This window comes from Sus scrofa, chromosome 3 (assembly GCF_054392235.1).
Source record: "Sus scrofa isolate SSC_HxYL_T2T_F1_AM1 chromosome 3, Sscrofa_HxYL_maternal_Yorkshire_Landrace_v2.0, whole genome shotgun sequence".
Classification (NCBI taxonomy): Eukaryota; Metazoa; Chordata; class Mammalia; order Artiodactyla; family Suidae; genus Sus; species Sus scrofa.
Genome location: NC_139385.1, coordinates 39,629,172 through 39,646,730, shown reverse-complemented (window position 1 = coordinate 39,646,730; position 17,559 = coordinate 39,629,172). Strand labels below are relative to the sequence as shown.

General features: G+C 44.2%; 1 protein-coding gene across 2 annotated transcripts in view; it reads right to left on the bottom strand.

Moving 5' to 3' along the window:
- The window catches only part of GRIN2A (glutamate ionotropic receptor NMDA type subunit 2A), a 596,378-nt gene that overhangs the window by 64,379 nt on the left and 514,440 nt on the right, over positions 1–17,559 (bottom strand). The window contains exon 17 of one of the 2 annotated variants that reach the window (XR_014840817.1): positions 10,835–12,379. The exons of the other annotated variant lie outside the window; for it this stretch is intronic. The gene's annotated coding sequence lies outside the window, so the exon portion shown is untranslated. Of the gene's footprint in view, positions 1–10,834; positions 12,380–17,559 lie in introns of those variants that run through there. 2 annotated transcript variants of the gene reach the window in all.

Genomic DNA, 17,559 nt, shown 5'->3' with positions numbered 1-17,559 from the left:
CTGGTTTAGATGTGTGTCTCAGAAAGATCATCCTGGCAGCGAAGCAGAGGATGCCGCGTCCTGCCCTCCCTGTGTCCCGTGCCTTTCTGGCCTCAGCCCCTCCCATGAGCTCTTCCCAAGCATGCCTGTCATCCCACGTTGAGCATCGCTAATGGAAGTAACCGTGACGGTGGGTCCTGATTCAGACAGATCCAGGCTTGAAGACCAGCTCTGCCCCGCGTCAGACCCTAACCTGGATGACACCCCTAAACTCTGTAGGCTTGTCCCTTCACTGTAAACAGGGGCACAACAGTTCCGACCTCTAGGTAGTGGTCAGGACGCAATAAGACAGACCCTGCGAGTCGTGCTGGGGGTCTTTTCACCCTTCTCCACTCTCTCTGTGTTCCAAGAGCTGAAAGCCCTCAGACTGCATCACCCCAGGCTCCGCGGCCCCTGGTTTCCAAATGGCTTTGTTCCCTTGGTCGCTGCCCGCAGCACTGGGAATTTCCTAAGTGCGGGGCTGCGCTTCCGTCAGGCCTCCCTCTCCTCCCCCCACGGCCACTCCCGAGCTCCCAGAGCCATCCTTTCCCTGACCCTTCACGCTGAACAGCTTATGCTTTCCCGCTCTTGCTAATCCTGGGCTACTTCCTCACACCCCTTCACCTGGCCCCCATCTTTGTAAATGGACCCTTCCTGAAACTCTCCATTACCTCTTTACATTTGCGTAAGCGTCTCGTTTACGTGAATTACATCACTCAACAGTCCAGGAAAAGGATGCTGGGAGAGTAAGTCAATAGGATAGACAAGACTCTCCCTCTATTAGGTGCTAGAATTGCAAGCCCTCTTCCTTTCCCAGCGTGCTACCCTACTTCAAAACGATGCTATTCCTTTTCTTTATAGACTTCTTGAAAAGTTCTAATGAAATAGCATATTAAAAATAACAATAGTGGGGGAGGGAGGGATGGACTGAGGGTTTAGGACTGGCATATGCACACTGGGGTATACGGAAGGACTGGCCAATGGGGATCTAATGTATAGCACAGGGAACTCTACCCAATATTCTGTCATAATCCATGTGGGGAAAGAATCTGAAAGATTCCAAGCATCCAAGACATGGTATTCATAGCTATTTGTTATCATCATATCATTATTACATTGATTATGATAAAACTGAGATACTGTATTAACTTTTCTTTTTCTTTAATTTATTTTTTATTAGGATATAGTTGATTTCCGATGTTGAGTCAATTTCTGCTGGTACCGCAGAGTGACCCAGTCATACATATACATACATTCTTTTTCTTATATTATCTTCCATCATGTTCTATCACAAGAGATTGGATACAGTTTCCTGTGCTGTACATTAGGACCTCATTGCTTATCCATTCTAAATGGAATATTAATTTATTAAGGTCATACATATAGCTTTCATCACACGAGGATCCTGGGAATGCCAGCTGCTTTATACCCACAGTAAACGTCAGCGGTCATTATTGTTCTCAGCTCCATCCACAGGAGAGAAAACTGGTGCACAGAAAGGTTAAGACACTTATCTAAATTTGCACAGCTAGTAAAGAGCCCAGAACTTCTGGACTCGCCCTGTCCTTTGGTGATGCGCATTTCCCCCTCTGCCTGACCCTAACATCCCACAGGTGGCATTCTACCCTGTGCCTCCTGTGTGCTGGCTGCCAGAGTCAACATACCCCCGTTTCCCATCACAGCCACCTCTGCTGTCTGAGGAGATAACATCAGACTGTGAGTTCATCTGTCTATAAAAGCCAAGAGGGATGGGGACATGGCATGAAGATGGGTTAATCTCAGCCAAATGTGTAATTTATTGCCGGAAGCCTCCCCCAGATCAAATCAGAACATTGTCTTCAGATCGTGCCCATCTGCCCTCTATCATTCTAGATTCTGGGGAGGATCTGTCAGGCAGTCAGACATGTCAGCTCCCTGGGACGGGGGCTCTCGGGGTCCATCCCAGCCCCAACAGCTTGCTGACAGCCCCAGCTGACAGCCTTGGGTGCCGGGCTTCTCATGCAGAAGAGTGCGGGTCAGTGCGGTGCTGTCATCAATTATGGCCCAGGGCTGGGCAGCTAGTCATCCATCATGCCTGCCCAAGCCTGCTGGAACTGCATCATCGGGACCCTGTAGCCTATTCTTCCAGCTTAGGGCCTGCGATTTTATGGTCAGAATTAAAAGGCATCTGTTCTGTCCCGGTTTTGAAATGCCTTTGAAATATCTAAATTATTGGTATTTCTTGCTCTGTGGCCTTGTGAGTGTTTAATGTCAGAATAATGGGACTTTGGGGTTCAGCAAGTCCTTTAGTTTCATTTCAGTTTCTTTTTCTTCTATTACATCCAGGCAAAATTTAATTTAACAGGGTATTTCAGAAAGTCAGGATAAAATGATCCCGTTTTTATAATTTTATTTCTGTCTGTTGATCTCCCATCTATTAGTACATAATCTTAGAAAGATGTCTGGAGTGATCTTCATCAAATGTTAACCATGGTTATTTCTGGATGGTGGGATTTGGGCTAAGTCTGGCATTCTTTCTTTGTAATTTTCCACAAAGACAGTCATCATTTTCTGACACGAGAAAGAGACGTTTAGAAGCTCAGAACTAAAAAGAGGACCCCAAAGAGTTTCAAATCTGAGTCTCTCTAACACAGTTGAAGAAACAGAAGCTCAGAAGGGGCAATGGATTTATTGCAGGTCATACAGTAATTTGACTATTCAAGCAAGACCAGAAGCAGGACGTAGATCTCAGGGTGGGTTCTCCTCTGATAGTCATTCATTCATCCGAAATTTAGGCACCGAAGTAAGTGACTTAAATTCACAAAGAAAGTAATAGAGTTAGGGTTCAATCCCAGATAATCTGAGTGCAGATGCCCACTTTTTTTTTTTTTTTTTTTTTTTTTAACGACCACATCTGCAGCATGTGGAAGTTCCCAGGTTAGGGGTCTAATCAGAGCTGCAGTTGCCAGCCTATGTCACAGCCACAGCAACGCCAGATCAGAGCCATGTCTGTGACCTACACCACAGCTTATGGCAACGCTGGATCCTTAACCCACTGAGCGAGGCCAGGGATCGAATGCACAACCTCATGTATACTAGTTGGGTTCTTAACCCACTGAGCTACAATGGGAACTCTGAGGCCCACTTTTAAGCTCTAACCTTTACAGGCTACAGGGATCTGTCTGAACTGTCAAGTGTATAAATACCTTCAATGTCTTCATTCAGAGGAAAAATGAAGAATGAAAAATTCATGCATTAAGCCAAGCAAGGGATATCAGGACCCTCACACCTTGCAGGAAACAGCGATCTCTGTACTTGGTCACAGGGTCCTTTGTATGTTGAGAATGAACAAGATTATCTTCTATTTTTTTTTCTACCCTTCTTTGTAGTGAAATTCCCTTCTTTACGACCACCAAAGTCACCACAAATTCAATTAGCAAATTAACCAAAGTGATCAACAGTTGAGCAATGAGTAATGGCTGTCTTTCTCTCATGGTGCCCAAGGGTGGACAAGATAAATGAGACTGAAGGATGGCTCTGATTTTCTGGACAGGAACATGAATAATTATGTGGCCATCAACAGCTCCGGGGCTCTCCATGCATCAGAAAGTCAAGCCTTGGTACTAACACAGCAGATCTGTACAGCCAGTGTGACCAGGCTGACCCTGTACCTGGAGGTGACCATCCTCTCCTCTGAGGCCAGGGAACTTGGGGCATTTCCATGTTGTACTTGGTCTGGCATGAGAGAAGAGAGCACAGCGGGGAAAGAAGGCATGCCTAAAGGCGTGGGATGTGTCATCGGCGAAGGACCGAGCCCCTTTCAGCTTCATGCATTGGTACTCAGCTCGTCAGTTATCCTTGAAAGCAGCTGATGGAAGAAAAGCCCGTCATGGGAATTGGAGCTGGGTCAAAGCTATAAAGCTTGGTCATATGTCATGGTTATAAAGTTCTGGAACCAGTCTGCCCACATTCAAGTCCCAACTTGGTCAGTCCTAAAAGGGTATCTCTGGGAAAGCAAGGTAACATCTCTGCCCCTCAGTTTCTCCATCTGTAATGACTGAGTTTTAAATCAAGAGTGCTTAGCAGGGCCTGTATATAGTACAAACTCAAAAACTGCTAGCTGTGATTGTCATCATTACAGAAATTGATGCAATTCTAAGATGCATCTTCCTCACATTTTGAAATTCTGAATGCATCTTAAAATTTATGTGTTCTCTGTAAATGTAAACTTGTTCAAAATAAGACTCCAAAGAGTTCCCTAGTGGCCTAGTGGGGTAAAGATCCAGCATTGTCACTGCTATGGCTCAGGTCACTGTTGTGGCACAAGTTCAGTCCCTGGACCGGGAACTCTTGCATGCTGCTGGTGTGGCCAAGAAAAAAAAAAAAAAGGAAAAATGAACAGAAAAGAAACCAAAACCAAAATAGCCAAAGCAATCTTCAGAAAGAACAAAGATGAAGGTAAGACGCCCCATGACTTTGGACTATACTACAAAGCTACAGTTATCAAAACAGCATGGTATGGGTTCAAAAACAGCATATAGATTAATGCAACATAATAAACAGCCCAGAAATTAACCATGCTCTTATGGTCAATTAGCCTGAGACAAAGGAGGCAACAATATACAATGGAGAAAAGACAGTCTTTTCAAGCAATGCTGGGGAAATTGGACAGCTACATGTAAAAGAATGAAATCAGGAGTTCCCATCATGGCGCAGTGGTTAATGAATCTGACTAGGGAACCATGAGGTTGCGGGTTCGGTCCCTGCCCTTGCTCAGTGGGTTAACGATCCGGCATTGCCGTGAGCTGTGGTGTAGGTTGCAGACGCGGCTCAGATCCCATGTTGCTGTAGCTCTGGCGTAGGCTGGCAGCTACATCTCCGATTAGACCCCTAGCCTGGGAACCTCCATATGCTGAGGGAACGGCCCAAGAAATGGCAAAAAGACAAAAAAAAAAAAAAAAAAGAATGAAATCATAACATTTTCTCAAACCATATACAACAAAAAACCTCCAAACTTAAATTAAAGATCTAAATGTAAGGTGTAAGGTCTAAATCATAAACTCCTAGAAGAAAACATAGACAGAACACTCAGACATAAATCATAGCAGTATTTTTTCGGATTTGTCTTCTAAGGCAAAGGAAACAAAAGCAAAAATAAACAAATGGGGCCGAATTAAACACACGAAAGCTAATTAAAGCTTTTGCACAGCAAAGGAAACCATCAACAAAATGAAAGGATAATCTACTGAATGGGAGAAATTATTTGCAAATAATATGACAGATAAGGGGTTAATATCTAAAACACAAACAGCTCATACAACTCAATATCAAAAAACCAAACAACCTAATTAAGAAATGGGCAGAAGACCTGCATGGACATTTTTCCAAAGAAGACATACAGATGGCCAACAGACACACGAAAAGATGTTCAACACTGCCAATTATTGGAGAAATGCAAAACAAAACCACAATGAGATGTCACCTCACATCTGTCAGAATGCTCATCATCAAAAAGTCTATAAATAACAAATGTAGGTGAGGGTGTAGAGGAAAGGGAACCTTTCTACCCCTGTTGGTGCGGGGTGTCAAGTGGTGCAGCCAGTGTGAAAAACAGTATGGAGAGTCTTCAAAACTAAAAATAGAACTACTGTTTGACCCATCAATTCTACTCCTGAGTATATATCTGAAGATAACAAAAGCACTAATTTGAAAAGACACCATGTACCTCACCTGTTGCTAGAATCATTATTTCCTATAGCCAAGATATAGAAGCAACGTAAGTGTCCATCAGTAGATGAATGGATAAAGAAGATGTGGCAAAGGCCAAGACATGGAAACAACCTAAATGTCCATCGTCAGATGATTGGATTAAGAAGAAGTGGTATATATACAGAATGGAATACTATTCACCCATAAAAAAGAACAAAATTATGCCATTTGCAGCAACATGGATGGAACTAGAGACTCTCATACTAAGTGAAATAAGTCAGAAAGACAAAGACAAATACCACACAATATCACTTATATTTGGAATCTAATATATGGCACAAATGAACCTTTCCACAGAAAAGAAAATCATGGACAAGGAGAACAGACTTGTGGTTGCCAAGAGGGAGGGGGAGGGAGTGGGATGGATTGGGAATTTGGGGTTAATAGATGCAAACTATTGTCTTCAGAGTGGATAAGCAATGAGATCCTGCTGTATAGCACTGAGAACTACATCTAGTCACTTATGATAGAGCATGATAATGTGAGAAAAAAAGGATGTATACATGTATGTGTAACTGGGTCACCTTGCTGTACAGTAGAAAATTGACAGAACACTGCAAATAAGCTATAATGGAAAAAATAAAAAATCATTATAAAGAAAAAGAAGACATGGTACATATATACACATATATGCAGTGGAATATGACTCAGCCATTAAAAAAAATGAAATTCTGCCATTTGCAACGACGTGGATGGGCACAGAATGTATTATGCTTAGTGGAATAAGCTATACAGGGAAAAACAAATGCTATGTGTTATCACTTAATTGTGGACTCTAAAAAATAAAACAAACCAGTGAATATAATAAAACATAAACATACCCACAGATATAGAGAACAAACTAATGGTTACCAGTGGGGAAAGAGAAGGAGGGAGGGGCAAGATAGGGGTAGGGAATTAAGAGGTATAAACTACTATGTATAAAATATTGGCTATGGTCCCTGAGGTAAAAGCTATAAAGTGTACACCACAGGGACTATACAGGATATTCTGTACAGCACAGGGACTGTAGCTAATATCATATCTTTAAGAGGAATATAATCTATAAAAACATTGAATTGCTGTGTTGTATACCTGAAAATAATACAATATTTTAGATCACTATACTTCAATAAAAATATCCAAAATTAAAAATTTATTTAGAAATTTATGTACTAATTAAAGGTGGAAATGAAGCTCTAATTTTTTTTAAATTCCTAATTTAAAAAAACAATGTTACTAAACCAATGGGTTAACAACAATCACCGGCAACCTAGAATTGAAGTAACTAAATATTAATAGGGCCAAATATATGCTATAGATGAGGCTACAATGATAATTTTTTGCTCACTGAATGAAGTGGTGGTTTTCGTCAATCCTTCATATGTGCATGCTCTTCTTACCCCAGGACCTTTGCATATGCTGTTCTTTCTAGTTCTCCATTCTACCTTCTTTACCAAATTAATGTCTCATCATCTTTTTGTTCAACATCATTTCCTCAGAAAGTCCTCCTCAACTTACCTGTCTAGTTTAAAACTTTCTACTACCATTTGCCATTTCATTAAAGCCCTTGTCACCATTGTAATTTTTATGTGCATTCCACAAAGTTTGGCTACTATCTGTCCCTTCCAACAGACTCTACGCTCATAGGAAGAAGAGACTGCATCTTCTCTTACTCATCACTGTATCTCCAGCTTGTAGCATGGTGTCTGGTACACAGCAAGAGCAGAATAAGTATCCTTTGTAATAAGGAATAAATAAATGAGGGAGTTTTGGAGACACTATAGATCCAGTTGGAGAGTTTAGCATTTCAATTTTTAGCATACATTGGAATGATAACTTTATTTGCATTTATTACATTTCATTGAAACCCAAGCTCCATGAAAATAGGGGTCTTGTCTGCTTTGACCTGTTATGATCTAGCATTTGAATATTTTATATCGTATCATAATTATTTCTATTCATGTCACACCTCATCTCTACTCCTTTTGAGAGCCATGAAAGCAGGTGTGAGATCCTGGCCCCTCATACAACGAGTCATAAATCTGCTACCAAAGCTCAGATTGGTTTCCCAAGCTTCAGCGAGTCCATCTCTCACTGACATACCATCTCAAGTTGGACAGCACTACAGACAATGTAACATATATAATATTCGAAGTTGGGCTCATCATCCCTCTCCCAGAGCTCATTCATTGAACGACGAATAAATGCAGGTTCTTCCAGTACCTAGGATCTCCCTCTCCATGTCAAAGACAAGTTATTAGAAGGCATTACCTCACCCTGCATTGTATTTTCACAGTGGCAGAGGGTATACTTTCCTGGCAGTATGGATAGGTGAAAAGAACATGGGTTGGGCAATCAGCTAGTCTGGGTTCAAATTTCAACTTTTTTTTTTTTTTTTTTTTTTTTTTGGCTGCACCCATGGCATGAAGAAGTTCCTGGGCCAAGGATCAAACCCACATCATAGCAGTGACCTGATCTGCTGCCTGCTGTGTCACAGGAAACTCCTCCCCAACTCTTTTGAACATTATGAAAAAGGGGGAAAAGTGGATTAGTAAGCAGTGTGTATGATAAGACCTTTTCACATATGGTTTCATTCAGTTTATGATAAGTCTATGGAGTGGGTATTACAATACCGTTACAATAACTAAGAAATGGAGAATCAGAGAGGTGAAATCACTTACTCAAGGTCACCCAGCTGTCAAGTAGCAAAGATTAGAACCCAGATCCCTCTGGTCTCAAAGGTGAACTCTTTCCTTTATGCCATCTTATACTCTGGCTGTGTGGCCTTGAGCAAGCTGCTTCACCTCTCTGGTCCTGCATTTCTTCATCTGTAACTGTGATGCTCACCACACCTAACCTCCCAAAGCTGCCCTGAGGGTCCAACGATAATGCCTAGGTGAGGCAATGTATAAATGCCAGTTATTGCTGAGCTCAATAGTCACAAACAGGTAGACCAGAAGGAATAAATTCTTTTGTTGGTCTGTTTAAGACAGAAGAAAGCTCTTATTATTCCTGAAGGAGTTATCACAGCTGGAGAAGCAGCAATACAATTCCTGCAATAAAAAGGAGTGTGTGTGTGTGTATACATGAGCATGTGTATAGAAACCAAAAGGCAACACTACTCTCTTCCAAGCCAGCCTGTTTTTATTTTTACCAAAATACAATCTCAGATTAAATTGCTTATTCTTTATCTGAAGTATGAGCATTTATAGCCCAGCTTTTGGGAGCCAGAGCAGAGCAGTTAAATATTGCTCTGTGCCCTGGCCCTCCGCCAGCCGCCCAGCAGAGGACTCAGTGTGCTGCGCTCACTTGAGCTCTGCTCCCCCTGAATAAATTTCCCCGTCTTGCTCCCTGGCTCTCACCCCATGCCCCACCTTTCCCTGGACAGGTCCCCATTTCCTATGAGAACATGTTGTCAGCTCACTGTACTGTCACCTGTTGAAATGGTCCATCATAGCCACTAGGTTAACAGATGCGGTGACATCCTGGATGACCCCAAATAATCATGCTTTGGCCACAGCTCAGGCCCCCTACCTTGGCACAGTTTATCTATTTCACTGAGATTTGCTTCTAGATGAGTTTTCCCCACGAGACAGGGAGTTGTTCATACTCATAAGGCTCAGAAACCCAGTCTCTTTTTGCAGAAGAGGGAAGAAAAGAGCGAATAAACATGGCAAGAACAGAGGGGAAGAAGCCACAGCATCTCAAAGAGTCTGTAGTTTACAAGGAGACAAAAATGTGAATGGATGAAAACAACAGCAGTTACTTCTTCCTTTTCTTTTTTTTTTTGTTTTTGTTTTTGTTTGTTTGTTTTTTCAGACCCGAAATTGCGACATATGTAAATTGCCAGGGTAGGGGTCGAATCTGAGCTGCAGCTGCCAGCCTATGCCTTAGCCACAGCAATGCAGGATGCAAGCCACATCTTTGATCTACACCATAGCTCATGGCAATGCTGGATCCTTAACCCACTGAGAGAGGTCAGGGATTGAACCCATGTCCTCATGGATACTAGTCAGGTTCTTAACCTGATGAACCACAACAGGAACTCCCACAGCAATTACTTCTACAGCACTTAAGATGTGCCAGGCATTGCTCTAAGTGTATTAGATAATGCACCACATTTAAAGCCCACAATTCCAAGAGGAAGGTACCAGCATTGTCCCCCATTTCACAAATGAGGAAACTGATGCTAAGTTGGCTAAGATCATGGTTAATAAGTGGTAGAATCAGGATGTTGGATTTTAAGAGTCTATGCTCTTAACCACCCCATTACAGCTTCTCTCAGATGGTGTTGACTTAATAGAAAGGAATTTCAAAGGTTCATGGACAGAGGCTATCATATGGGCAAAGGCCCTTAGGTGCCAAAGAGCCTGCACATAGAGGAGGCAAAAAATAGCTCATTGCCGCTGGAGCATAATAGCACATGGGGGAAAGGAGAAGATGGAAAAGTGCAGAAGATGCAATTGGAAGGGTGGGTTCTGATTGGGCTGGAAAGAGTCCTGAGTGCCAAGTTAGAACCTTGGACTTGGCCTTAGCAAAATGTGGACCCACTGGCACTTACGAAGGGGAGTGACATGAGTAGTTCAGAGTTGAGAATAACCTTTTGGACAGTAACGTGGAGGATGGGTCTAAGATTGGAGGAGACAGGAATGGGGAGAAAGGCTGTCCCAGGAGGGTGACAGAGCAGCAGGAGTCCCCCTTTCCTTCTGTCTCCTGTTCTTGAAGGGTTATGGGAGTGCCCGTGGAACCCCACGCCCCAAGCCAGCCCATCAGCCTGAAGGCTTGTGCAGTAGCATGGATGCTGGTATATAATCAAACCTGCTCATAACTGGATTTTTTTTTCTTTTTCTTTTTAGGGCCACACGTGTGGCATACAGAAGTTCCTAGGCTAGGGGACACATTGGAGCTGCAGCTGCCGGCCTACACCACAACCACAGCAACTCCAGATCTGAGCTGTGTCTGAGACCTACACCACAGTTCACGGCAATGCTGGATCCTTAACCCACTGAGTGAGGCCAGGGATCAAACCCACATCCTCACGGACACTATGTCGGGTTCTTAACCTGCTGAGCCACAACAGCAACTCCAAAATCAAATTTTTTATTATCAGAAGAAAGAAAAACTCTTTCTGGGCAGGCAAAAAAAAAAAAAAAAAATAGTAATAATAATAACAATAAACAATGTGCTCTGTTTTTTGCAAAACAAATGTTAAAGTGACATCAATCTTTTGAATCCATCAGCGCTTGAACTGGGTTATTTGGAGAATAATTCCCCCGAGGTGAGGGCTCTTGAGACAGGAGGTGCATGGGAAGTGGCCCTCTTCGTTTCAGTCCCAGTTCTTACCCTGTCTCTTGGTCACCCTGCCCTCCCAAGAGCCAGCGGGTCAGCTAAAACAGTTTTATTTCTGTGAGCCTGCCCCGAGGCTTCTGCTTCAAACTTCTCCTGATGTGGCTCTCACATTAGCATTCCTGAATTCAAACTGTCAGAGAGTCTCCGGTAATTAGAGGCAATAAACAAATGCTAATTAGCACTTGGGCTGTACCCAGAGGATGCCACAGGCAGAGACCCAACCCCCGTGTTCCTGTTTCCAGGATTCCTCGAATTCCCACATCTAAGAACCCTTTAGGAAGCTTCCTTATAAAAGAAGGAGCTCAGAGACAGTATAGCATTTGGTGAGAAGCCTTGCCCTTTCAGCCTGCCACACCTGCAGCTCAGTCTCAACCCTGCCACTTACAAATGCTAAATCCATCCACAAATTACTTCTCTGCTCTGAGTCTCAGTTTTTTCATCCACAAAATGGGAAAACACATCTTCATTATGGGAACGAAATAATGAAGGCAATGTGTATAGTACTTGGCACGTGCTAAGTATCCAATAAGTGAGTTTCTCTGAGTCTGTGTCCACACGTTGGCTGTAGTCAGAGGTCAGACGGGCAGACTGGGATGTAGATACCCTCGGCTCATCCATTCCTGCCCCCACTGTTTGGCGTGGAGCGTTCACATCCGGATTGACTCTCCTCTTCCTAAGTCTTGGTGGCTTTGTTTTTAACTCTTTTACAGCACTAACCGATATACTGGAGAGGCAGCAACATGGCACCACGGGGGGTAAAGGACAAGGACTGAGGATTCAGGCCACCTGGGCCCATCCTGGCTCCTCTACTGACGATCAGTGTGACCCTGGGCCGCTCTACTTTCAAAGCTCAGCTAGAAACATATGGAAGAATCTTGTCGTGAAGTTATTGCGATTGAATGTGTTCATTTTTGGAACACAGTTAACGGTCTGATTCACAGCAAGGATCCAACATATGGTTATGTTGTATGAGTCAGGCAAGGCTAGGGTCTATTGTGGTAACAAACAGCCCCTGACTGAGAAGAACTCAGGGGCTTAAAAAAAACGTTTCTTTCTTCTACATGCGTCCTGCCCACTGAGTCAGCAGGGGCATTCTGTGCATTTCAGTCACTTAGGGTTCCAGGTTGGTGAGCAACCATCACACCGCGGAGAGCAGGGGTTCTCATCAGGCAAATGAATGGTTCAGTTCCGAAATAAAATGGGACAGTTGTGCTCCCAGCTCATTGGCCAGAAAGGGTCACATGATCCCACCGGGAGACCAGGAGAAAAACCTCCCAGGAAGCTGAAGTGGGGAGATCCACATGTGGGTGCTCATCACATTATTTCTATCAACATGAACCTCATTTCACCTTAGAGAAGAGTACGTTTTCATTACCATTGACCCTCAATAGCACCAGATCATGGTGCCTAGCACACAGGAAGAACTTAAAGGCAAAACGTTAGAAACTGTAAACATAGGGCCATTTCAATGCACAAAAAAGACTCAATCCTTTATATAACAAAATTGAAGGAGACCCCAAATTTTTCACCTACCCTCAAATATTCTTCCCTGTTCGCCTGCTCCTGTGTCTCATATTTCTGCCATCAGCTTGATCCATTACGGTCTTTAGAGGTGCATCTGTAACAGCCCAAGGCATCAGACTGCCTGGGCACCTCAGGATGTTGACTGGTGCACGTTCACTCACTAAGCCTGTGACCAGGGCTACGGCTCAACCAGCCTTTGCCCAGCACAGTGCGAGGCAGCACAGTCAATGCCAGGCAGATTCTAACATGGACCCAATCCTCAAAGAACTCACCTAGGAATCTCTGCATGGCAGGCGGAACCTAGAGAATGGGACAGAAGACGGATATATTTTGAAGGAGAAAATAATAAAACTAAGAACTGAAGTGCTTTCCGGGGGCCCAGCAGAACAAACATAGATTTGGGAGATTTAATCCTCTAAGCAGCCCTGGGAGGATGGAGACAAGAATTTCCTTTTTACAAAAGGCAGATGGAAAAGGATTTCCAGTGTTCCTTCTCCGGGTGGGTCTTTACAGGAGCTATTAGTATATTATGAGGACTCAAAAAAGGGGAGCAAGGAGACAGAGAAAATGACAGCATTGGAGTTTTCCAGAAGCTGGTTCTGTTAGTAACCCTGCCTCAGCCACTCACTGCAGTGTGACCTTGGAAAGTTGCTTAGTTTCTCTGGGCCCCAGAGACCTCACTTGCTAATGTGGGCTCCTGAGTGCTCATCTCCAGGGACCTGACCCCTCCTGGGTCCCAGGCTTCAGTCTCCAGCTCCTTGCTTCCTCTTCTTGAAGAAGGAAGAGCAGCAGGGACACAGAGACACCGAGCAGGCTCCCTGCTGAAGGAGACAATTTTGAATGAATGGAAAGTTTTTAAAATTTACTTTTAGATTCTTCTCCCATATAGGTTATCACAGAATAATGAGTAGATTTCCCTAGTGTATTGCACAGGGAAATCTACTCAATATTCTGTGATAACGCATATGGGAAAAGCCTCTGGAAAAGAATGGATATATGTATGTGTATAACTTTGCTGTACACTTGAAATTAACACAACATTGTAAGTCACCTATATGCCAATAAAAATGTAAACAAAAAAGGTGATCAATTTATTTTTAAGATGATTTTCAAATAAGTTAAAACAATTATTTTCCAAGCCAACCAACAGCACTGACTAGGAGTGGGAAGGGAAGAGATAAAGTTTTGGAAAATGTAAGCAATTAAACTCTATTAAAAACCCGTCTGTGCATTTTTCTCGCAGAGAAAGTAAGTCCAAGATATGTGAGCAAGGCTGGGCTCCAGCACCTTGGGGTGTTGGAAAGAAAACACTGCAAATGGCAGAAAACGTGCTCAATGGCACAGACAACCTTCCGCCTTGAGCAGCACACAGATTTGTGCGCACCATTGTTTGGGACTTGGCGGCAAGAGCGGGGGAGATAATTCTTTGGAAACGAAGAGGATCAGCAAAACACGAGGGAAAAGAGACAAAAGAGAGCAAATGGGACAAGAGAAAGATGGTGGGGAACGGGCCAGTTTTATCTGCCTCACGCGGCTCTGGTGGCTTGGGGTAGATGAGCTTCTAATGATGTTCTCAGAAAGTAGATCTTACTGACCTGGGCAGACACAAGCTCTGCGGCTTCCTGGGCTGTGTGCTGGGGAAGCAGAAGAAGCGGGACGGAGAAGGTGTGAGCTGGGCTGCTGTGTCTTGGTCCTCGTGGGAAGGACCCCAGGCCATCGCCCCTCCCTTCCCCACTCCCCGCACTGGCCTTGGTTGTGCGTCAGCAATTCCAGCCTTGGAGGGTCCAGGCCCATGTGTGAGAATGCTCTGCTAATACTTGCTTCTTTGGGTGCTGACTGTGTGCCAAGCACAGTATCTTTTTTTTTTTTTTTTCTTTTTCTTTTTTAGGGCTGTACCCAGGGCATATGGAAGTTCTCCAGCTAGAGGTTGAATCAGAGCTGCAGTTGCTGGCCTATGCCACAGCCACAGCAATGCCAGATCCTTAACTGGGGATGGAACCTGCATCCTCACAGATACTAGTTGGGTCCTTAACCCGCTGAGTCACAATGGGAACTCCAGGCATGATGTTTTTTGAATGCTCGAACAAAGGAGTGAAGGAATGAGCGAATGAAGCACTCGGTACTCTGTGGACCCAGGGAGAGGGCACCCCTATCTTTGGGGTGGGGAGAAGGGAAGCGGGAAGGCTTCCTGGAGGAGGTGATACAGGAGGAATCAGGAAAGGAAGACACCAAGAGGAGTTTGAGGCAGAAGGGAGGGCGTAAGCAAAGGCACATCCCAGTCCAGGGAATTTCAGGTCACTGGATTCAGAGTTAGGGTGGGAGATGATAATGATAACTCTTAGTGAGTGTTAACTGTGTGCCTGGGACATTGGCAGTCTCAGTTTCTAGAGCTGCTTTGGGTTCTCACAAGTGCAGTGGGGGAGGGCTGCTCCTGGCAGCGAGGGGATAGAGGTCGGGGGGGATACAAGTTGGGGATGCTTCTAAGCCTCCTGCTGTACAGGTACCGCTCTCCTTCCAAACCCTGTGGTACATAAGCAGACCCTGTGCTGACCACTTTCTCCTCTTCCTCCTCATCGCAGCCCTAGGAGGTGGTGCATTTACCGGGAAATCAAGGCTCTGCACGCCTCAGTCACCCACCTAAGATCACACAGCTACTAAGAGGCAGAGTGGGGACTGGAACCCAAGCAGCCAAGCTCCAGCTCCTTGCAAATCACAGCGACGGGAGGGAAATCCATGGTCATATCTGTAAAGGCCTTTGGAGGCCATGTGTCTGAGTCTGGGCTGTGCCTCTTCTGCGACACGCACGTCGTCTTCATCTACAGATTTTCCCACCTTCTCGCTCACTAGGGGACCTTCCCCTGAAGAACCAAGTGTTGGAGGTCAGGTAAAGTTCCCATCTGTCAGCAGAGACAGAGCAGAGACAGAGCCGAGACAGGGCAAAGGATTCTTCAATGCACTCATTACACAGCGCCCCCTCACCCCTTGTCGGCAAGCTCTGGCCTGTTACTGTGTGTGCCTCTAAGAGCAATTGCCCTGCTTTATTCAGAAAGAGCCTTAAGATATAATTAATGGAAGTCTCCCCGAATGGCTTCAGATCTTCCCTCCTCTGCAGTAGGAATACCAAGTCCAGTGTGGTCTGTTTAATGAGACGTCCTTAAAACTCTAAACATGTGCGCAGGGGTTTCTTGGCAGCTCTTTGTGGAAATGCGCTATGCTCAGTGCGTGCTGTTCAGGGCTGCTTCTCCTCCTAATGAAGTCACAGCAGCTGGCTTGCCCTGAGCAGCACCGAGAAGAGGGAGCTGCTTCAGACCTCACAGCCTTATAGGTGCAGAGCCAAGCTCAGAGCATTTGCGAGCCTGTGGCTGGAAAACAGCAGTTCAGGACTGAGATGACCCCTGCAGTCCTTAATTGCATGCTAGCTTCAGGGCAGGAGCTTCCTTCCCATGCTAATAATAGCTCTGGACCTCACAGTTTGGTGAGTCAGGAATTAACCCACCCATTATACAGATGGAGAAACTGATGCTCAAGGAATCCCAGTTGTAAACTGCGGGGCTGGAATGCAAACCCAGGCACTTGCCCTAGCGCAGAGTGTAATGAAGTAATAACTCTGCATGCATTTCTCAATGGCTTTAGAGCAGAAGCTTCCCGAGGTTTCGCATCCTACCTACCACAGTGCCTTTGCTCGATAAAGGCTAAATCAGCCACACAAAGCAAACGTATCACAGACAAACAACTCCTAAAGGGACGTCCTTGACCCATTTCATTCATTTTTCTCTAAATAACTCTAAGGGGTGATAGCTTAGTGTGGGTCTCTCTCTCTGCAACTCATTAGGAAGAACAGAGGCTCTGGAGAGAGTCATCTTGGGTTTGGATCCTAGCTCTGGTCTCCCAGGCTGTGTTACACAGGACAAGTGTGTTCACCTCTCTAGAGCCTCTGTTCTGTTGTCTGTAAAATGGGGTAACATCACGCACTTCACTGAACTGCTATGAGAGTAAATGAACTCAGAGCAGGAGAAATTCTTTTAGTAAACATTCGGTATGCATTAAGGGGATCATTTAATTCCCTGGTCATGTTTTTAAGGCTCTGACTAATTTTAGCACTAAGTTTTATTTTCTCTTTGATATTTGAATCAAGTTGGGCTCAGAGAGGTTCAGCAGTTTGCTGGAAGGTGACGTGGCTGAGATTTGACTGCAGAGCAGTTGAATCCCAGGTTTGTCTGTTTCTCAGGTACATGATGCCTTCTAGGAGGGCTTTAGAATCTAGAGTTTTGAGTCCAAATTTAGAGTGTTTTGGGAAGAGAAAAGGGGACAAGGAAAATATTTCCAATGGATAGGAAGTAAAAAGGGAGAAATCTGTTTTTTGAAAGAGAGCATTGGTAAGTCTGAGTTTGAAGAAAGCCGATTCTGCTTGAGGTCTGCTGTGTCTGGGGTTTTACTCTTGAGGCAGCAAGTAGATCACATCAAATCCCTTCTCTGATGGGAAAAGATTATAAAACAAGAAAAAAAGGACAGACGAGATGAAAACAGAAGTCCGTATTTCCTGGAAAGACACACCAATATGCAGCCTGGAGGGAAAACAGGCTGAGGTTTTAAATGGCTTGTCTATAGGAACTTATACCTAGAATATATAAAGAACTCTTATAAATCAATAATAAGATAAACAACCTGATTTAAAAATTGGCAACATGTTTAAATAGACACTTCTCCAAAGACGACATACAGATGGCCCATGAGCACAAGAAGAGATGTTCAACATCATTAGCCATCAGGGAAATGCGAATCAAAATCACAATGAGGTATCACTTCACACCCATGAGGATGGCTAAAATGAAAAAGATAGCGTATAATAAGTGTTGGAGAGGATGTGGAAAAATTGGAATGTTCACACATTCATTGCTGGTAAAGATGTAAAACGAGGCAATCAGTTTGAAAAATAGT